The sequence below is a fragment of the Arachis hypogaea genome, chromosome 2 (assembly GCF_003086295.3).
Source record: "Arachis hypogaea cultivar Tifrunner chromosome 2, arahy.Tifrunner.gnm2.J5K5, whole genome shotgun sequence".
In the NCBI taxonomy this organism is placed as follows: Eukaryota; Viridiplantae; Streptophyta; class Magnoliopsida; order Fabales; family Fabaceae; genus Arachis; species Arachis hypogaea.
Genome location: NC_092037.1, coordinates 51,493,484 through 51,517,367, shown reverse-complemented (window position 1 = coordinate 51,517,367; position 23,884 = coordinate 51,493,484). Strand labels below are relative to the sequence as shown.

Below are 23,884 nucleotides of genomic sequence, written 5' to 3'. Positions count from 1 at the left end.
ACGACCCGTCATCATGGGTGCCACCCCATTCCACCATTCTATCCTCGAGGTCCGGTTGCCAAAGCACTTTGACAAACCAACGGGACACAAGACCCACAGGAACACCTCACAGCCTTCGAGGCCCGAATGAACCTAGAGGGAGTGGGAGACGAGGTAAAGTGTCGCACCTTCCTGGTCACCCTGGCAGGCCTTGCGTTACGGTGTTCAATAGCCTCCCACAAGGCTCCATGGCCGGTTTCTCGGACATCAGCCGCGCCTTCTTAGCACAATTCACCACTAGAATCGCGAAGGCAAAACACCCGATCAATCTACTTGGCGTCACTCAGAAAGCCGACGAGACGACCAGAAAATACCTAGATCGCTTCAATGATGAATGTTTGGAAATAGAGGGGTTAACGGATTCGGTGGCGAGCCTGTGCCTGACCAATGAACTTCTCAACGAGGATTTCAGAAAGCATCTCACCACTAGGTCAGTCTGGACGATGTAAGAGATCCAAACGGTGGCACGCGAATACATTAACGATGAGGAGGTCAGCCGAGTTGTGGCTGCCAACAAGCGGCAACCCTCCTACACTCAGTCCAGGCAACACGGTAACGGAGAACGATAGAAGGAGCACGCCAGAGACGGCGGCCCGAGCAGAACACCTAGACCGGTACCCCGTGTAGGGAAGTTCACCAACTATACACCCCTCACTCTCCCCATCATGGAAGTCTACCAACAGATAGCTGAGAAGGGAATCTTGTCGAAGTCCCGTCCACTGAAGGATCAGACTGGCGGTAACAAAAGCCTGTACTGCGATTACCATAAAGGCTATGGACATAAGACGCAGGACTGTTTTGACCAAAAAGATGCGCTTGAACAAGCAATTAGAGATGGGAAACTGGCTGAATTCTTCCATCTCATCAGGGAACCGAGGAGACGAGGTCGTGACCAAGACGGGGAAGACAAGTCCCGAATAGCGAAGCGGCGGCAAGAACCAAGGAACGAGGACCAGGGTCTTACTATAGTAAACATAGTGACCACGAGGAACACAGCACCAAAATCAAGATCAGCATACAAAAAAGACACGAAAGTCCTGGCGATCTCCTCTTCACCCTCACAAAGTTCTAAAAGGGTCCCGTCCATTTCCTTCGGACCAAAAGATCAATGGTTCAATGAGATCCCGGAAAATCCCCCCATGGTCATTACGGCCCGGATGGGAACCGGCCTCATCAAACAGATTCTTATAGATACAGGAGCAGACTCGAACATTATGTTTTGAAACGTTTTCGACGCATTGGGGCTATGAGACACCGACCTAACGACTCACCAACACGGCATCGTCGGGCTAGGCGATCACTTCATCAAGCCAGATGGCATAATTTCCCTACCGGTTTCCCTAGGAGGTGAACAAGGACGGAGATCGGTTATGGCCGAGTTCATAGTTCTACGAGACTCCACGGCTTACAACATCATCTTAGGGAGGAAGACCATCAACGAGGTCGGCGCAGTGATTAGCACAAAGCTACTCATCATGAAGTTTGTCACGGACAACAGATCTGTAGGATCCATAAAAGGAGAGTTGGAAACAGCGGTCGCTTGCGACAATGCCAGTCTCTCCCTGAGGAAAAAATCCAAAGAAGCGTCAAGAGTGTTTCTCGCCGACCTGGACGCCTGAATCGACGACAACCCCAGACCTGAACCAGAGGGGGACCTAGAGAAGTTCAGAGTTGGGGACACAGAGGAAAAATTCACATTCATTAACAAAAACCTCCCACATGAATTGAAAGAACCTTTGGTAGAGATGATCAGAGCCAACGGTGATATGTTCGCCTGGACACCGGCCGACATGCCAGGCATAGACCCACATCTTATGTCGCACCACCTGGCTGTCAAGCCTGAAGCCCGGCCAGTGGCTCAAAGGAGGAGGAAGATGTCGCAAGAAAGGGCAGAGGAGGTGGCCAGACAAACGGCCAGCCTCCTAGAAGCAGGTTTTATCCGAGAACTAGACTACTCGACCTGGTTGTCGAATGTAGTCCTGGTGAAAAAACACAACGGAAAATGGAGAATGTGCGTGGATTACTCGGATCTTAACAAGGCGTGTCCCAAGGACAGCTACCCCCTTTCCAACATTGACGCGCTCGTCGACGCGGCGGCGGGATACCGGTACCTTAGCTTCCTGGATGCCTATTCCGGCTACAATCAGATAACGATGCACCGGCCTGACGGGGACAAAACAGCATTCATAACCCCAAAAGGAATCTATTGTTACACGGTGATGCCCTTTGGCTTGAAAAATGCGGGAGCTACATATCAGAGATTGATGAATAAGATATTCGACGATCTCATAGGGAAGACGGTGGAGGTCTATGTGGACGACATTCTCGCAAAGACCACCTGGCCAGATGATCTCCTGGGAGATTTGGGAAATGTATTCGCGTCCCTCCGAAAAAATGGCATGAGGCTCAATCCACTCAAATGTGCCTTCGCCATGGAGGCCAGAAAATTTCTGGGTTTCATGATCACCCAAAGGGGAGTAGAAGCTAACCCCAAAAAATGTCAGGCAATACTACAAATGAAGAGCCCAGGCTATATCAAAGACGTCCTGAGGCTAACGGGGCAGCTCACCGCATTATCTCGCTTCCTCGGGGCATCGGCGGCAAAAGCTCTACCCTTTTTCAATTTGATGAGAAAAGGGATAGCATTCGAGTGGACTCCCGCATGTGAGGAAGCGTTCAAACACTTCAAGGAGATCCTAGCGGCACCCCCCGTACTCGGAAAGCCCAGGGTCGGAGAACCACTTTACCTATACTTGGCCATAACGAAGGGAGCACTCGCGGCAGTCTTAGTGCGAGAAGAAGGAAAGGCTCAACAGCCAATCTACTTCGTGAGTAGGGCGCTACAAGGAGCAGAGGCAAGGTACAGTAAACTGGAAAGACTAGCACTAGCACTCCTGACATCTTCTCGCAGACTGAAACAATACTTCCAGGGCCACCGGATAGTCGTGAGAGCGGACCAAGGAATCCGCCAGGTACTCCAAAAACCCGATCTAGCAGGAAGAATGATGACTTGGGCTATTGAACTCTCCCAATACGACCTACAATATGAATCCCGGCACGCAATCAAGGCCCAGAAGTCGTTATCTCGGACAATGGGACACAATTCACTGACAAGAGGTTCGCAGAAGTCCTCAGTGGCTTGGGTATAAAGCAGAAGTTCTCGTCAGTAGAGCACTCCCAAACAAATGGGCAGGTCGAATCTGCGAATAAGGTAATCTTACAAGGCCTCAGAAAGCGACTCGGTGACAAGAAAGGCGCATGGGCCGATGAGCTCGCTTCAATCCTCTGGTCCTACCGTACAACTGAGCAGTCTGCCACTGGGGAAACCCCTTTTCGCTTGACATACGGAGTAGACGCCATAATACCCATGGAAGTCGGCAAACCGAGCCCGCAACTACTTTTAAAAGGAGTAGAAGAAGTAGTGGAGAAAGACCTGATAGATGAGGCAAGGGAGACGGCGCACTTGACAGAAGTAGCGCTAAAGCAACGAATAGCCCTACATTATAATACCAAAGTGCTCAGGAGGGAGTTTGAAAAAGATGACTTAGTCTTGCGACACAACGACATAGGGCTCGCGACCCATGGGGAAGGAAAGCTTGCGGCAAACTGGGAAGGACCCTACAGGGTCAGAGAAGTGCTTGGCAAAGGTGCATACAAACTAGAGAAGCTGGATGGCAGGGAGATACCGAGAACTTGGAATGCAGGTAACCTGAGAAGATTTTACTCCTAGCTCAAACACACCGACTAGAAGATTTGACGGTTTTTAAGTAATTGAGTTTGGCTTAAACACTTACTATGAATATATCTTTGATTAACTGACGATTAATGTTCACTTAACGTATTTGCTTTTCCATCTTCATTACGCGCCTTACCACATCCCTCATCAACGAGTGATGAGCGGGGCAATAACACGGCACCCCGAGACTGATCACCCCGGGAGCCAGTCAGGTTAAAAAGGCATGATAAACGACCATGATAGCAATAAAAGCTCAAAGTGACCTCGCTCAAGATACCAACATAACGGTAAACAAATAAACAAACAACGAGCAAGCAAAAACAACATGCTACTGGATAAAATAAAGAGTATATGTCCACAAACCGACCAAACGGTTGAGCCGACCAAACGGCTAACAAAATAAAAAGCCTCAAAAAAGTTCTACAACAAACCCACAAAACACAAGGTACAGCAAATCACTTCCTCGGCATATCGACAACCTTGCCGTCCTGGATAGTCTTAAAAACGCCAATTGCTGACGTGTCGAAATCAGGAGCAATAATCTTCACCTGAGCCTTGAGAGCATCTTCGGTCATGAAGATCGCATTTTTTCCTTGCTCTCTCACCTCCTTATGCTTCTTCTTAAATTCCTCAGCCTCATCCCGAGCAGTCTTAGCGGCCGCAACGGCTGTATCCCTTTCCTTCTCCAAAACGACCACTCGACCCTACGCGGCATTTAGCTGGCTCTTCAAAGTCATCTCCTGCTCAGTCAGATAAGACACGAAGGCATCGGCAGTCTTCAATTTCTCTTCGGATGACGCGACCTTCTTCTCGGCAGCCTTAAGCTTATCCCCCGCCTCGGTCAGCTGTTCCTGAAGTGTTTCAACTTGAGCCTTGAGCTTATTGTTGCCTGTGGCGGCGGTCTCGAGCTTCCGACGAAGCAACGCCATACCCGACAGCTCAAATTTAGCTTTCCGAGCTATGGCGGTGCTGCGAAGAAGGGTCCGATACATCCACGGTGCCTGCCCCGCTAGGTTGGTACCATGAAAATGTTCTTCCGTGCCGGGCAATAATTGAGAATCTATGAATGACCCAGCATCGAAATTCCTCTCAATCATAATAAGGACCCCTTCAGGGCTAGACTGCGATCTTTGCCTCTTTGGGGTAGGAATAACCCTCAAATCATCGTCCCCGGCCTGGTGAGCAGACGACGAGTGCCCGATACCGGCCACTTCCTCGGGAACAGGGGAATCACGTGCCGGGCTGACTTGCTTATCCGACATGACGACATCTGGGGGCGTGGGCACCGTTTGTTCCCCCTTGTTTCCAGAAGGAGCCACCGGATGCTCCTCAGCTTTTTCCCCATCGCTTTTCGTAAGGAAAGTCTTGAACAAATTTTCAAGGCTAGTCACTTCGGCAGACATCCCCTCTGCAAACAAGAAATAAACAAGCGAATCAGTAGTCAACAAACCAAAAACAAAACAAGCAAGTGTACAAAAGATAACGCGACATCAAAGACTCACGAATATAATCACGTGCGACCTCCCGACTACCCATAAGGAGATGGGGATTCACATGATTTCTCCCAAAAAATAGCCCACAACATGTCGGCGATCTTTCGGTCCGCTGCCGACATCCCCTTATAAGTCACCTTTATGAAGGCGTTAGACCCCGCCCCAAAACTCCAGTACGTCGGGATGAGGTGTTCTCTTTCCAATGACAACCAAAAGGGGTGCCGACCCTTAACCGGCTGAACCTTAAAATACTTGTCCTTGAACCCGTGATAGGAGTCCTCGAACAAGCCAAATATCCTCCGCCCTTGGCCAGAACGGAAGGACATGAACCCTTTCCTTGCTTTCCCCTCCTTGGAAGGGTTCGTAAGGCTAAATAAGAAAAGGAAGACGTCAACGGATATCGGCAGTTCCAAGTACTCGCACACCATCTTGAAACAGCGGATCGAGGCCCAACTGTTCGGATGCAACTGCGACGGCGCCACAGATATCCGACTAAGAAGACCCATATGGAAGGCAGAGAAGGGGATCCGAACCCCCACTTGAGTGAACATGGCCTTATAAAACCAGATCCATTCGGCAACCCGGGGTGCGTGAAAGTTGAGCTCATACAATCGCTCATGAGGGGCAGGAACAAAAGCGTAATAGTTGGCCTCCTCATTGGTACCCCCGCACAAGTACCCGACTTGACGGAACTTGGTGAGCTCGTCCTCACCCATCTGGTTCGGGGAGTCCCTGAGGTCGGAGACAACCCAAGCATACGGGTCGTAACCCCCGGCGGAGGTAGAAGCTCGAGAGACGACGCGAGGCATACCTACAGTGGGGTACCACTCAATTAGTCTAACAGGTTAGGAACTCGAAAAAACCCAGAAACTATTATAAGCATCTTCTACAATCCAAACTAAACATGCCTGAAGTTAGACCCAAACAGAGCCTATCCCAAGATGGTAACCCCCTAACGCACCTACTTGACAATAGACAGGAATCTATCTTGCAAAACCAAACAACGAAACAGCAAGCACATGCAGTAAACATGCAAGAAAACATTGAAACAGAAAAAAGAAGGAATTGATGGTTACCTGGATTGATTGCAAAAACTTGAAAAAGAAGAAAGAAGGACGCGCATAAACGCCGGAATAAATCTTTGGATAATGCGGATCGCAGAAGGAATAGATTGGAGAAATAAGAATAGGAAAGAAAAACCAAGGCAAAACTGTTTAAAACTACCAGAAAGGGAGCGCGAAAGACCTGGGGGCAAAATGGTCTTTGCGCACAGGGTTTTTTAACCCATTATGAGCATTTAATGCTCTACACGAGAAACGAGGCAACGGATGATCGCCCCCAACAACGAACGGACACGCGCGCAAGGCGCGTGTTCAGCTCACGGGCGACCGACTCGGCGACAACGAACAAGAAGATAACACGCCACCAACAGCCTATGCGGCTGATTGTCGGCGCATTGGGGGCACTGTTACGGCCTGGCCCAGGCCTCTCGCAGGTCGACCCGACCCTCTGATGATCCGACCCGAGCGGTCGGGCACGTACCGCTCGCTGCGCGACTCGGACTCGCGTCCTTGACAGCTCTCCACTACAGCTGTGAGGAAGCTTCGAGGAAAGTGGGCCTGGCCTTGTAGGGCACACCTCTGACACGATATAAATGGGGAAGGACCAGCCCTTCCCCCAAGGTACGTCATACACTGCCTTACCCCCTTTTTCGCCTACACATTCGACTGACTTGAGCGTCGGAGTATCATTGCAGGTGGCACCCCCCTCTTTTTTGAGAGCTCGGAACGACGGTTCCCCACCTCACCCTCACGACCCATTCCAGATCACGCCCCAACTATCCACCCAAGGATCATCCCGAACGTCCGGTACCCGACCTACCGAGCAGTTTTTAAGTTTGTTTGAGAAAAATTTATAACTAAACATGAGTGCATGACTCAATCCCTTTATCGTGCACATTTTGCCATTTCAGTTTCTTCTCTATATCAAAAGAATATGTTCATTCCTAAATTTTAACGAAGCTTGCGGAAAACCAATAGTTTTATCGCAGACATTTTGGTTGTTGCAACTAGAGATTTTGTAGCTACAGTAGTAGTGAGTTATTTAATGATATTAATAACCTATAACTAATTCTAATATTACATGTTAAATATGTTTTTTTTTATTATTGCTTTCATTTCTTAATCTATTGATCTAATTAATAATTAAATTTTACATATATACAACCGTCCATTCATGTCAAATATCAGTTTTTTGTGAACCATGTAAAATAGTTTCTTTTTATTATTATTGATAATAGTTTTTAGCCTATGTATGTGACTATATATACATTGCTTTCAAAAGATTATTATGGCTGAGTGGGTAAAGAAAATACTACTAGTAGTATAGGATTTCTTATTTTAATAAATATAAATAAATATTTTATTTATTGAAATAAATAATTTTAAAAATTATTACGAAAATACGTTAGCCTCTCTTATTTCGTTTACAGTGTAAACGAGATACATAAAAAATTATCTTTTTACAGTGTAACGAGATATGTATATTTGTAAATATAAAAATATAATTTTTGAAAATAATAGAAAATATTAATAATTTAAATTAAACTAAACTCTTAAAAATGTAACCTTTCAAATAATAAAAAAGATTTTCAAATAATAGAAAAGATGAATAATTTTAAAATAACAGAAGAAATATCCAATAAATTATCCAATGACTAAACCCCAAATTCTGTAGCTCCACCAAAACAGAAATAATGAATAAAAAAAATATCCCACTATATATTCACTCCTGGGTCAGAAGAATCTCAATGTCAGTCTTTCAACCACTGAGAACTATCGTCCTTGTGGTTATCAGGGAAACATCTTAATTACAAAAAAATAACAATCGTCAACCAAGAACTTACTTCTCAAATCTTAAAACCTTCCAAAATTGAAAAAATTCAGCAAGGAATCAATTCTAGTGGATTATAGCAACAAAGGTAACTGTGTCACTTGCGCTATGTGTAACACCCTACCATACTTAATCTTATGCTTAAGTCATAAGACTGAGATAGTAATGTATTACAACCTCTAAAAATAGTAATATATATATATATATATATATATATATATATATATATATATATATATATATATATATATATATATATATATATATATATAATAGAGAAAAGGATACTTAACTAGGAGCCTTGAAATAGGGGTAAAACAAAATCGCAAAATAAAAAGCACAATGCTCAGGAAAGGATTACTTGCGTGCTAAGAAACCTAATAGGAACATGATAAAGATAAGCAAAAGAATAAAGGAAAACCAAGGAAACAGCATAACTAGCCCCTGACTCAGCCTGTGAAGTTAAGGCTGGCCAGAGGATATATATATATATATATATATATATATATATATATATATATATATATATATATATATATATATATATATATATATATATATATATATATATATGAACATACATAGGTATCCCCAAAACACACTAAAATACCAAAATAAACTCCTATCTCTCCCTGAACCTTTAAGAGGAGCAGCATACATAAGTTACTTAGAGAATAAGCTAAATACATATATACATATATACAAATAGAAAACCAAAATACACCCAATGACTACTTCGCTTCCTAGGATCCAGACGCCTAACGAGGAACCTCTCGACCTGCATCTGAAAAACAACAATACAATATGAAATGAGAACCGGAGGTTCTCAGCATGGTAAAAGTGCCACGCGTATCATAAATAAGGTCCTAAGACTGCCATAGGCAATCCTAGAACTTCATTTTTCAATTATCCAACTTAATTACTAAACAAAAACCATAAACAGAGGTAGGTATTCTAAATCCACATAACACACTCAATTTTAATCCACACCTATCACCAAACCATTTCTCCATTTCATCCATCCCTCCATCATCCATAATGCAACATGAACAAACAACCAAACAAGTTCAAGCACAAGTAATGAACAGATAATACAAGTAGCAAATATACAAGTAGCAGGTGATATATATCAATTAGGCATTCCCAATTAAGGCATAGCAAACAAAGCACACATATGCATATGATGAATGTCTATCCTACTGGCCGTGAGCTCACTTGTCGGTTATTTTGATAGAACCCGACACATCTGGTAGCTAACCCAGACATTGGTCTCTAGCTTGCGCATCTCTAGGAGGATCATAAATGAAGGAGAGTGCCTTTTCACATCGAAGGAGTGTGCCTTTCCTCCTTCTCTTGGAGGATATACGAAGGAGAGTGCCTTTCCACATCGAAGGAGTGTGCCTTTCCACCTTGCAACCAAAGAAGAATGTGGGGGAAACAATACGAAGGAGAGTGCCTTTCCACCTTCCCCACATCTGCATCACGACAAGAGAGGGAACTTCCGTCCTCAACTTGCCATATCGACCATTTCGGCCACACACAGTCATTCCCAAATCTCATCATTTCCTTACATTCATTCTTTATAGCCATAACAACATGTATTCATTTAACTTTCACACCATTCTCTTATAATTTATCACGTTTACCCTTTCCGGGTCCCGACCAAACCATTTATCAAACTCTTCTCACCCTCTTTAATATCGAATAATCTTAAAATCAACCAAACTCTAACATTAAATCAACCACATCACACGAAAATTAAACTTTAACTTCTCGAACCCATGACTATCACTAAGACATCCTCGACACTCTATTTTCTTTTCTGTTTTTAATATAACAAATGAACTCGGAATTGTACAAACTTTATGTTCAGGTGTTCATCTTAAAATAAGCTTTCTAAAAAATCAAAGACCATAATTTTCTGATTTTTCTAGTCTCAGGAATAAAGAAAAAACCATGACTGCTCTGCAGTGCATAAAACCAGAAAAACAACAGCAGCATGCGATATTCAAAACTCAATATAAAATCCAAGTTAAATTCAATGACTTTAAAAATTAATGTAGTTAAACTTTACTTATCTAGGTTTCTTTCACAATTGGTTCTGAGTTAATACCACTTTTAATGAAAAAGTTACATTACCTGGAAGTTAAGTAAAAATGAGTCAAAATCTGTTTTAGAAACCAACAAGCTTAGTACCTTTCAATTTGAATAACTTTTATTACAAAACTCCAATTAAGCTAAATTTTGGTTTGGGAACTCGTAGCTCATCCAGGAACATGTGTGTTTTGATTGCAACCCAATTGCTATTCAATTCTAAGAGTTACAAGCATTAGAAGTTGGTGCATAACTTGCTGAAATCTGTTTCTTTTTAGCTTTGACCACCAATATTAAAAAATTCACAACTCCCAACTCTTAAAATTCTGAAGTTTTAGATAAAAAAAGCAAGTTAATCAAATTTTATAATAAAATTAGTTTTGCTCCAAAACTCAACTCGTAGAAGTCGCAGCAAGATAAACAAATTGCTACCCTATTTGACCTTTTCTGCTACTGGACAGATTTAACAACTTAACTTTAAAAATTTGCCATAAATTGTATATTTAACAAAAAGGTCCCAAATTTTCAAGTTAAGTTCCTTATATTCCCAAGTTTAGCCCAAACTTGGTCTCATGCTATTCCAATCATTACATAATTAGTTACAGCATATGCAATACCACTACAACACAACTCTACATTCTTATTAACAAAGACCAATCCTAATCCATCATAAATAAATATAAGAGCACACCATTAATAACTTCCACAACTCATAATTCCAATATATATCCACCAACAAATCTATTCCAACAACATTACAAGGCTAATCATTAAATACAACAAACAATTCAACTTATCCTATAGTTCTTCTAACCTAAGTTTTCACAACACCATAAATATTAAATGTGCGAAACTTAAACAATACCTTGGCCAATCACTTAATTCACCCAAGGCTGCCTCTCAACACAAAATTACAGCCCCTCCAAGCTCAAGTAAAATAGCCACAAATTAAGCTTTGATCACTAACAAGTCTCCAAATATTCCCAATTAAATTCCAATGCATATATACCCACTTAATCTATACCTAATACATATACATATTCCAGTTTCAGTTTTCCCATAATAAATACAAGATTAGGTGTAGATTAAGTGGGTATATATGCATTGGAATTTAATTGGGAATATTTGGAGGCTTGTTAGTGATCAAAGCTTAGTTTGTGGTTGTTTTACTTCAGCTTGGAGGAGCTATAATTTTGTATTGAGAGGCTGCCTTGGGTGAATTAAGGATCTTCCAAGGTATGATTTAAGTTTCGCACGTTTAATATTTACAGAGAGCATAATGTAACACCCAACCACACAGAACTTTATGCCTAGGTCATAAATCAATGGTGGTGAGGTATCACGACTTTTAAAAATAAAATGCATACGTATATAATGGAAGGAATTTGATATACTAGGAGCCCGTGAAGAAAAGACATAAGCAAAATCGCATTGGTGCGCGAAATTGTGAACAATACTTTTCACAACTCTCATAATCCCCGGTCATGAACCCCAAAAACTTGGTAGCTCAATACCATGGCATTACACAACTTCGCACAACTAACCAGCAAGTGCACTGGGTCGTCCAAGTAATAAACCTTACGCGAGTAAGGGTCGATCCCACGGAGATTGTTAGTATTGAAGCAAGCTATGGTCATCTTGTAAATCTTAGTCAGGCAAACTCAAATAGTAATGGTGATGAACGAAAATAACAAAAAGGTAAAGATAGAGATACTTATGTAATTCATTGGTAGGAACTTCAGATAAGCGCATGAAGATGCCTTCCCTTCCGTCTCTCTGCTTTCCTACTGTCTTCATCCAATCCTTCTTATTCCTTTCCATGGCAAGCTTGTGTAGGGTTTCACCGTTGTCAATGGCTACCTCCCATCCTCTCAGTGAAAACGATTGCATATGCTCTGTCACAGCACGCGGAATTCAGCTGTCGGTTCTCGGTCAGGCCGGAATAGAATCCATCGATTCTTTTGCGTCTGTCACTAACGCCCCGCCTGCTAGGAGTTTGAAGCACGTCACAGTCATTCAATCATTGAATCCTACTCAGAATACCACAGACAAGGTTAGACCTTCCGGATTCTCTTGAATGCCGCTATCAGTTCTTGCCTATACCACGAAGACTCTGATCTCACGGAATGGTTGGCTCGTTTGTCAGACGAGCACTCGGTTGTCAGGCGATCAACCATGCATCGTGCAATCAGGAATCCAAGAGATATTCACCCAATCGAAGGTAGAACGGAGGTGGTTGTCAGTCACACATTCATAGGTGAGAATGATGATGAGTGTCACGGATCATCACATTCATCAAGTTGAAGAACAAGTGATATCTTAGAACAAGAACAAGCGGAATTGAATGGAAGAACAATAGTAATTGCATTAATACTCGAGGTACAGCAGAGCTCCACACCTTAATCTATGGTGTGTAGAAACTCCACCGTTGAAAATACATAAGAACAAGGTCTAGGCATGGCCGAATGGCCAGCCTCCCAATGATCTAAGATAGCATAAAAATGAAGATAGCTACCCCGCTATTTCAATACAATAGTAAAAGGTCATACTTATAGAAAACTAGTAGCCTAGGGTGTACAGAGATGAGTAAAAGACATAAAAATCCACTTCCGGGCCCACTTGGTGTGTGCTTGGGCTGAGCAATGAAGCATTTTCGTGTAGAGACTCTTCTTGGAGTTAAACGCCAGCTTTAGTGCCAGTTTGGGCGTTTAACTCCCATTTGGGTGCCAGTTCCAGCGTTTAACGCTGGGATTTCTGAGGGTGACTTTGAACGCCGGTTTGGGCCATCAAATCTTGGACAAAGTATGGACTATCATATATTGCTGGAAAGCCCAGGATGTCTATTTTCCAACGCCGTTGAGAGCGCGCCAATTGGGATTCTGTAGCTCCAGAAAATCCACTTCGAGTGCAGGGAGGTCAGAATCCAACAGCATCTGCAGTCCTTTTTAGTCTCTGAATCAGATTTTTGCTCAGGTCCCTCAATTTCAGCCAGAAAATACCTGAAATCACAGAAAAATACACAAACTCATAGTAAAGTCCAGAAAAGTGAATTTTAACTAAAAACTAATAAAAATATACTAAAAACTAACTAGATTATACTAAAAACATACTAAAAACAATGCCAAAAAGCATACAAATTATCCGCTCATCACAACACCAAACTTAAATTGTTGCTTGTCCTCAAGCAACTGAAAATCAAATAAGATAAAAAGAAGAGAATATGCAATGAATTCCAAAAACATCTATGAAGATCAGTATTAATTAGATGAGCGGGGCTTTTAGCTTTTTGCCTCTGAACAGTTTTGGCATCTCACTCTATCCTTTGAAATTCAGAATGATTGACTTCTTTAGGAACTCAGAATCCAGATAGTGTTATTGATTCTCCTAGTAGAGTATAATGATTCTTGAACATAGCTACTTATTGAGTCTTGGCTGTGGCCCAAAGCACTCTGTCTTCCAGTATTACCACCGGATACATACATGCCACAGACACATAATTGGGTGAACCTTTTCAGATTGTGACTCAGCTTTGCTAGAGTCCCCAATTAGAGGTGTCCAGGGTTCTTAAGCACACTCTTATTTGCCTTGGATCACAACTCTTATTTCTCTATTTTTTTTGTTTTCTTTTTCTTTTTCTCTTTTTTTTTCTCTTTTTTTTCTTTTTTTTTTGAATAGAAATGCTTTTTCTTGCTTCAAGAATCATTTTTATGATTTTTCAGATCCTCAGTAACATGTCTCCTTTTTCATCATTCTTTCAAGAGCCAATATTCATGAACCACAAATTCAAGATACATATGCACTGTTTAAGCATACATTCAGAGAAAAAATATTGCCACCACATCAAAATAATTAAACTGTTATAAAATTCAAAATTCATGCAATTCTTTCTTTTTCAATTAAGCACGTTTTTATTTAAGAAAGGTGATGGATTCATAGGACATTCATAACTTTAAGGCATAGACACTAAGACACTAATGATCACAAGACACAAACATGGATAAACATAAGCATAAAATTCGAAAAATAGAAGAACAAAGAACAAGGAAATCAAAGAACGGGTCCACCTTAGTGATGGCGGCTTTTTCTTCCTCTTGAAGATCCTATGGAGTGCTTGAGCTCCTCAATGTCTCTTCCTTGTCTTTGTTGCTCCTCCCTCATGATTCTTTGATCTTCTCTAATCTCATGAAGGATGATGGAGTGTTCTTGATGCTCCACCCTTAGTTGTCCCATGTTGGAACTCAACTCTCCTAGGGAGGTGTTTAGTTGCTCCCAATAGTTTTGTGGAGGAAAGTGCATCCTTTGAGGAATCTCAGGGATCTCATGATGAGTGGATCTCTTGTGTGCTCCATCCTTTTCTTAGTGATGGGTTTGTCCTCCTCAATGGGGGTGTCTCCCTCTATGTCAACTCCAACTGAATAACAGAGGTGATAAATAAGATGAGGAAAGGCTAACCTTGCCAAGGTAGAGGACTTGTCCGCCACCTTATAGAGTTCTTGGGCTATAACCTCATGAACCTCTATTTCTTCTCCAATCATGATGCTATGGATCATGATAGCCCGGTCTATGGTAACTTCGGACCGGTTGCTAGTGGGAATGATTGAGCGTTGTATAAACTCTAACCATCCTCTAGCCACGGGCTTGAGGTCATGCCTTCTTAATTGAACCGGCTTTCCTCTTGAATCTCTCTTCCATTGGGCGCCCTCTTCACATATGACTGTGAGGACTTGGTCCAACCTTTGATCAAAGTTGACCCTTCTAGTGTAAGGATGTTCATCTCCTTGCATCATAGGCAAATTGAATGCCAACCTTACACTTTCCAGACTAAAATCCAAGTATTTCCCCCGAACCATAGTAAGATAATTCTTTGGATTCGGGTTCACACTTTGGTCATGGTTCTTGGTGATCCATGCATTGGCATAGAACTCTTGAACCATCAAGATTCCGACTTGTTGAATGGAGTTGGTAAGGACTTCCCAACCTCTTCTTTGGATCTCATGTCGGATCTCCGGATATTCACCCTTTTTGAGTGAAAAAGGGACCTCGGGGATCACCTTCTTCAAGGCCACAACTTCATAGAAATGGTCTTGATGCACCCTTGAGATGAATCTCTCCATCTCCCATGACTCGGAGGTGGAAGCTTTTGCCTTCCCTTTCCTCTTTCTAGAGGTTTCTCCGGCCTTGGATGCCATAAATGGTTATGGAAAAACAAAAAGCAATGCTTTTACCACACCAAACTTAAAATGTTTTCTCGTCCTCGAGCAAAAGAAGAAAGAAGAGAGTAGAAGAAGAAGAAATGAGGGGAAAGGGGATGGCTTTAATTTTCGGCCAAGAAGGGGAGAAGTGGTGTGTATGTTGTGTGAAAATAAAGGAGTGAAGGAGGGTATATATAGGAGAGGGGGAGAAGGATGTTCGGCCATTTGAGGGTGGGTTTGGGTGGGAAAGTGGTTTGAATTTGAATGGTGAGGTAGGTGGGGTTTTATGAAGGATGGATGTGAGTGGTGAAGAGAAAGATGGGATTTGATAGGTGAGGGGTTTTTGGGGAAGAGGTGTTGAGGTGATTGGTGAAGAAGAGAGAGAGTGGTAGGGTAGGTGGGGATCCTGTGGGATCCACAGATCCTGAGGTGTCAAGGAAAAGTCATCCCTGCACCAAATAGCAAGAAAAAACACGTTTTGTGCCTTTTCTGGCGTTAAACGCCGGGCTGGTGCCCATTTCTGGCGTTTAACGCCAGCTTCTTGCCCCTTTCTGGCGTTTAACGCCAGTCTGGTGCCCCTTTCTGGCGTTAAACGCCCAGAATGGTGCCAGACTGGGCGTTAAACGCCCACCAGCTAACCTCACTGGCGTTTAAACGCCAGTGGGTGCGTCCTCCAGGGTGTGCTATTTTTTCTTTCTGTTTTTCATTCTGTTTTTGCTTTTTTCATGGATTTTGTGACTTCTTATGATCATCAACCTACAAAAGACATAAAATGACAAAAGAAAATAGTTAATTATAAAACATTGGGTTGCCTCCCAACAAGCGCTTCTTTATTGTCATTAGCTTGACAGAGGACTCTCATGGAGCCTCACAGATTCTCAGAGCCATGTTGGAACCTCCCAACACCAAACTTAGAGTTTGAATGTGGGGGTTCAACACCAAACTTAGAGTTTGGTTGTGGCCTCCCAACACCAAACTTAGAGTTTGACTGTGGGGGCTCTGTTTGGTTCTGTTTTGAGAGAAGCTCTTCATGCTTCCTCTCCATGATGACAGAGGGATATCCTTGGGCCTTAAACACCAAGGATTCTTCATTCACTTGAATGATCAACTCTCCTCTATCAACATCAATCACAGCCTTTGCTGTGGCTAGGAAGGGTCTGCCAAGGATGATGGATTCATCCATGCACTTCCCAGTCTCTAGGACTATGAAATCAGTAGGGATGTAATGGTCTTCAACTTTGACCAGAACATCCTCTACAAGTCCATAGGCTTGTTTTCTTGAGTTGTCTGCCATCTCTAGTGAGATTTTTGCAGCTTGCATCTCAAAGATCCCTAATTTCTCCATTACAGAGAGGGGCATGAGGTTTACACTTGACCCTAAGTCACACAAGGCCTTCTTGAAGGTCATGTTGCCTATGGTACAAGGTATTGAAAACTTCCCAGGATCTTGCCTCTTTTGAGGCAGTTTCTGCCTAGACAAGTCATTCAGTTCTTTGGTGAGCAAAGGGGGTTCATCCTCCCAAGTCTCATTTCCAAATAACTTGTCATTTAGCTTCATGATTGCTCCAAGGTATTTAGCAACTTGCTCTTCAGTGACATACTCATCCTCTTCAGAGGAAGAATACTCATCAGAGCTCATGAATGGCAGAAGTAAGTCCAATGGAATCTCTAGGGTCTCATTTTGAGCCTCAGATTCCCATGGTTCCTCATTGGGGAACTCATTGGAGGTCAGTGGACGCCCAGTGAGGTCTTCCTCAGTGGCGTTCACTGCCTCTCCTTCATCCCAGAATTCGGCCATGTTGATGGCCTTGCACTCTCCTTTTGGATTTTCTTCTGTATTGCTTGGAAGAGTACTAGGAGGGAGTTCAGTAATTTTCTTGCTCAGCTGACCCACTTGTCCTTCCAAATTTCTAATGGAGGACCTTGTTTCAGTCATGAAACTTTGAGTGGTTTTGATTAGATCAGAGACCATGGTTGCTAAGTCAGATGTGTTCTGCTTAGAACTCTCTGTCTGTTGCTGAGAAGATGATGGAAAAGGCTTGCTATTGCTAAACCTGTTTCTTCCACCATTATTATTGTTGAAACCTTGTTGAGGTCTCTGTTGATCCTTCCATGAGAAATTTGGGTGATTTCTCCATGAAGGATTATAGGTGTTTCCATAGGATTCTCCCATGTAGTTCACCTCTTCCATTGAAGGGTTCTCAGGATCATAGGCTTCTTCCTCAGATGAAGCCTCCTTAGTACTGCTTGGTGCATTTTGCATTCCAGACAGACTTTGAGAAATCATATTGACTTGTTGAGTCAATATTTTGTTCTGAGCCAATATGGCATTCAGAGTGTCAATCTCAAGAACTCCTTTCTTCTGACTAGTCCCATTGCTCACAGGATTTCTTTCAGAAGTGTACATGAATTGGTTATTTGCAACCATTTCAATCAGTTCTTGAGCTTCTGCAGGCGTCTTCTTCAAATGAAGAGAGCCTCCAGCAGAGCTATCCAAAGACATCTTGGACAGTTCAGAGAGACCATCATAGAAAATACCTATGATGCTCCATTCAGAAAGCATGTCAGGGGGACACTTTCTGATTAATTGTTTGTATCTTTCCCAAGCTTCATAGAGGGATTCTCCTTCCTTCTGTCTGAAGGTTTGGACTTCCACTCTAAGCTTACTCAATTTTTGAGGTGGAAAGAACTTTGCCAAGAAGGCATTGACTAGCTTTTCCCAAGAGTCCAGGCTTTCTTTAGGTTGAGAGTCCAACCATGCTCTAGCTCTGTCTCTTACAGAAAAAGGGAATAGCATTAGTCTGTAGACCTCAGGGTCAACCCCATTAGTCTTGACAGTGTCACAGATTTGTAAGAATTCAGCTAAAAACTGATGAGGATCTTCCAATGGAAGTCCATGGAACTTGCAATTCTGTTGCATTAGAGAAACTAATTGAGGCTTAAGCTCAAAGTTGTTTGCTCCAATGGCAGGGATAGAAATGCTTCTCCCATAGAAGTCGGGAGTAGGTGCAGTAAAGTCACCCAGCACCTTCCTTGCATTGTTGGCATTGTTGTTGTTTTCGGCTGCCATGTGTTCTTCTTCTTTGAAGAATTCGGTTAGGTGCTCTAAAGAGAGTTGTGCTTTGGCTTCTCTGAGCTTTCTCTTCAAGGTCCTTTCAGGTTCAGGATCAACCTCAACAAGAATGCCTTTTTCTTTGCTCCTGCTCATAAGAAAGAGAAGAGAACAAGAAAATGTGGAATCCTCTATGTCACAGTATAGAGATTCCTTGAAGTGTCAGAGGAAAAGAAGAGTAGAAGACAGAAGTAGAAAATTCGAACTTATCAAAGGAGATGGAGTTTGAATTTTGCATTAAGGGATAATGTTAGTCCATAAATAGAAGGATGTGAGAAGGAGGGAAGTGATTTTCGAAAATTAAGTAGAAAATTTGAAAACATTTTTTTGAAAAACATTACTTAATTTTCGAAAATGAAAATGGAAAAGAAATCAAGTGATTTTTTAAAAAGATTTTGAAATTAGAAATCAAAAAGATTTGATTGAAAACCATTTTGAAAAAGATGTGGTTAAGAAGATATGATTAGTTTTAAAAAGATGTGATTGAGAAAATATGATTTGAAAAACATTTTAAAAAGATTTGATTTGAAAATTAAAAACTTGACTAGCAAGAAAAGATATGATTCAAACATTAAACCTTTCTCAACAGAAAAGGTAACATACTTGAAATGTTGAATCAAACTATTAATTGATAGTAAGTATCTTTAAAAATGGAAAGAAATTGGTTTTGAAAAAGATTTGATTGAAAAATTGATTTGAAAAAGATTTGATTTTGAAAAGATTTTGAAAACTTAGAAAAAATTTGATTTGAAAACAAAATCTTCCCTTCTAGCCATCCTAGCGTTAAACGCCCAGAATGGTGCACATTCTGGCGTTTAACGCCCAAAATGCTACCCTTTTGGGCGTTAAACGCCCAACCAGGTACCCTGGCTGGCGTTTAAACGCCAGTCTGTCCTTCTTCACTGGGCGTTTTGAACGCCCAGCTTTTTCTGTGCAATTCCTCTGCTGTATGTTCTGAATCTTCAATTCTCTGTATTATTGACTTGAAAAGACACAAATTAAAAATATTTTTGGATTTTTAATAATAAGGAAAAATCAAAATGCAACAAGAATCAAATAACAATGCATGCAAGACACCAAACTTAGCAGTTTGTATACTGCTGACACTAACAGGATGAAAATGCATATGAGACACACAAAACACTCAAGTCAATAGAATTCAAAGATTAGAGCAAGTAAATCGTCAAGAACATCTTGAAGATCACCAAGATACATGAATGAATGCATGCAATTGACACCAAACTTAAGATGAGACACTAGACTTAAACAAGAAATTTTTGGATTTTATGATTTTTTTCAAATTTTTTTTTGTGTTTTTCGAAAATTAAGTGGAAAAAGATATCAAAATTCTTAATGAGAATTCCAGGAATCAGTGCAATGCTAGTCTAAGACTCCGGTCCAGGAATTAGACATGGCTTCACAGCCAGCCAAGCTTTCAAAGAAAGCTTCGGTCCAAAACACTAGACATGGCCAAAGGCCAGCCAAGCCTTAGCAGATCACTGCTCCAAAAGCAAGATTGATAGAAATCAACAAGCTCTTGTGATGATAAGTTGAAACCTCGGTCCAATGAGATTAGACATGGCTTCTCAGCCAGCCAGACTTCAACAAATCATCATGAAACTCTAGAATTCATCTTCAAGAATTTCGGAAAAAAAAATACCTAATCTAAGCAACAAGATGAACCGTCAGTTGTCCAAACTAGAACAATCCCTGGCAATAACGCCAAAAACTTGGTGTTGTTGCCGGATCTTGGCACTGATGTTACCAAAAGCTTGCTCAAAACTTGAACAATCCCCGGCAACGGCGCCAAAAACTTGGTGTTGTTGCCGGATCTTGGCACTGATGTTACCAAAAACTTGCTCAAAACATGAACAATCCCCGGCAACGGCGCCAAAAACTTGGTGCGCGAAATTGTGAACAATACTTTTCACAACTCTCATAATCCCCGGTCATGAACCCAAAAACTTGGTAGCTCAATACCATGGCATTACACAACTTCGCACAACTAACCAGCAAGTGCACTGGGTCGTCCAAGTAATAAACCTTACGCGAGTAAGGGTCGATCCCACGGAGATTGTTAGTATTGAAGCAAGCTATGGTCATCTTGTAAATCTTAGTCAGGCAAACTCAAATAGTAATGGTGATGAACGAAAATAACAAAAAGGTAAAGATAGAGATACTTATGTAATTCATTGGTAGGAACTTCAGATAAGCGCATGAAGATGCCTTCCCTTCCGTCTCTCTGCTTTCCTACTATCTTCATCCAATCCTTCTTATTCCTTTCCATGGCAAGCTTGTGTAGGGTTTCACCGTTGTCAATGGCTACCTCCCATCCTCTCAGTGAAAACGATTGCATATGCTCTGTCACAACACGCGGAATTCAGCTGTCGGTTCTCGGTCAGACCGGAATAGAATCCATCAATTCTTTTGCGTCTGTCACTAACGCCCCGCCTGCTAGGAGTTTGAAGCACGTCACAGTCATTCAATCATTGAATCCTACTTAGAATACCACAGACAAGGTTAGACCTTCCGGATTCTCTTGAATGCCGCCATCAGTTCTTGCCTATACCACGAAGACTCTGATCTCACGGAATGGTTGGCTCGTTTGTCAGACGAGCACTCGGTTGTCAGGCGATCAACCATGCATCGTGCAATCAGGAATCCAAGAGATATTCACCCAATCGAAGGTAGAACGGAGGTGGTTGTCAGTCACACGTTCATAGGTGAGAATGATGATGAGTGTCACGGATCATCACATTCATCAAGTTGAAGAACAAGTGATATCTTAGAACAAGAACAAGCGGAATTGAATGGAAGAACAATAGTAATTGCATTAATACTCGAGGTACAGCAGAGCTCCACACCTTGATCTATGGTGTGTAGAAACTCCACCGTTGAAAATACATAAGAACAAGGTCTAGGCATGGCCGAATGGCCAGCCTCCCAATGATCTAAGATAGCATAAAAATGAAGATAGCTACCCCGCTATTTCAATACAATAGTAAAAGGTCCTACTTATAGAAAACTAGTAGCCTAGGGTGTACAGAGATGAGTAAAAGACATTAAAATCCACTTCCGGGCCCACTTGGTGTGTGCTTGGGCTGAGCAATGAAGCATTTTCGTGTAGAGACTCTTCTTGGAGTTAAACGCCAGCTTTAGTGCCAGTTTGGGCGTTTAACTCCCATTTGGGTGCCAGTTCCAGCGTTTAACGCTGGGATTTCTGAGGGTGACTTTGAACGCCGGTTTGGGCCATCAAATCTTGGGCAAAGTATGGACTATCATATATTGCTGGAAAGCCCAGGATGTCTATTTTCCAACGCCGTTGAGAGCGCGCCAATTGGGCTTCTGTAGCTCCAGAAAATCCACTTCGAGTGTAGGGAGGTCAGAATCCAACAGCATCTGCAGTCCTTTTTAGTCTCTGAATCAGATTTTTGCTCAGGTCCCTCAATTTCAGCCAGAAAATACCTGAAATCACAGAAAAACACACAAACTCATAGTAAAGTCCAGAAAAGTGAATTTTAACTAAAAACTAATAAAAATATACTAAAAACTAACTAGATTATACTAAAAACATACTAAAAACAATGACAAAAAGCATACAAATTATCCGCTCATCACGCATCATACTCAAAAACCGGTGATATACATAAGCAGAAATGACTGAAGTATAATATATATGATTCAAAAAGTATAGATAACAACACTAGTCTTAACCTGCAAAGATAAGGCCGACTAATTAATATAATACAACCTGAAAGTATGACTAAAAATCGTAAACATAAATCCTATTTCTCCATAATTAACCTCTAAGAGGAATATACAAGTTATAAAATACAGTAGTGGAGAATATTTAAAATATCTAAGCAAAAGTAAAATTTCCAAAAGACAATCTTCGCTTCCTGAAAGCAAATTCTGCATGCTCAACAAGGTGCATCACGTTTAATACCTGTAAGATGAAAATTTTCGAAATGGGTGAGAACATCATCCCTTTCGGAGTTCTCAGCAGAGGTAACAGTTCCAAAGCAGAGACGATGTAAAGACTACACGAAACTTCTAGGCAATCCTAACACTTCAACAACAAAGAAATCCAAGCCTAGAAATATACTAAACCATAAAACATTAAGGTATGCTAGACTAACTAACTGCACTCATACACCTTTGATTTCATTCGACTTTTCTCTCTCCAATAACCCTCAAGTTCTTAAACTATCTCTTATTAGTTCTCTCACCTTTCACTTGTCATATTTTTTTTAGTCTCAAGTTCACCCCATATCATCTCAACTTCTATATATACAATGTCTCAAAATATAACAATAACAGCAAACACAAATAATGAAGTTCAAGCACAACAAGATTCAATTACAGCAATTATAACAAATAGCAGTTAAATAATGATAATCACATAGGCAAATCACATGTACAATAAACACACCCAATCAATGTCACATAGATGCAAATGATGCATGCCTGTCCTACTGACTATGAGCTCACGCGTCGGTTATGTTGCCAGACCCGACTCAGATAAGCGGGATTAAACCACCATCCTTGTTCAAAACACGCAAGCGGGATTAAACCACCGTCCTTGCCTCCACAGTAAGCGGGATTAAACCACCATCCTTACTGGGCACCTCGAACAAGCGGGATTACACCACCATCCTTGCTCGGGTTGCATTTACAAATCAATCTACAAGCGGGATTAAACCACCGTCCTTGTGCAACATAAAACAATATGCAAGCGGGATCACACCACTGTCCTTGCTAAACAATTCACCTATACGTGAGCGGAATAGAACCTCCGTCCTCACTGCATGTAGGATAAAACCACCATCCCTGCATATGCACAATAACCACGACAAGCGGGATCAAACCACGATCCTTGCCGGGACAAAACTCTTTCAATAAACCAAGTCCCTGTGATATAGTGCCCGGCTCACTTTTAACCTCATCATAGTCACTCTCATCCTCAATATTTCACCAACCTTTTATCATCAATTGTTATAACAATATACTCTCAAAAATATTTGATAATAGTATAAAAAGTCAATTCTTAAATCTCATACCCAAGGTAGTCACCAAAACAATCATCAACAGCCAAAATACAATCTTGTTTTTAAAATATCAAATGAACTCGGAATTGCACAAACTTTATATCAATACGACCGTTTTGGATTAAGCTTTCTATTAAATAAAAATCATAATTTTTTATTTACTCTAGTTTCGGGAGTAGAAGAAAAACCATGACTGCTCCGCAGTGCATAAAACCATAAAAATAGAACCAAAATTAGTCCAAGTGAGAGAAGATCTAACGCTTCCAATAACTCCGGTT

The 23,884-nt window shown here is 41.6% G+C and overlaps 1 non-coding gene across 1 annotated transcript; it reads left to right on the top strand.

Moving 5' to 3' along the window:
- Positions 1 to 18,003: 18,003 nt before the first annotated feature.
- LOC112768028 (small nucleolar RNA R71) lies at positions 18,004 to 18,111 on the top strand. Its single transcript, XR_003185473.1, has one exon. It is a non-coding gene; the product is annotated as a small nucleolar RNA R71 (small nucleolar RNA).
- Positions 18,112 to 23,884: the final 5,773 nt, after the last annotated feature.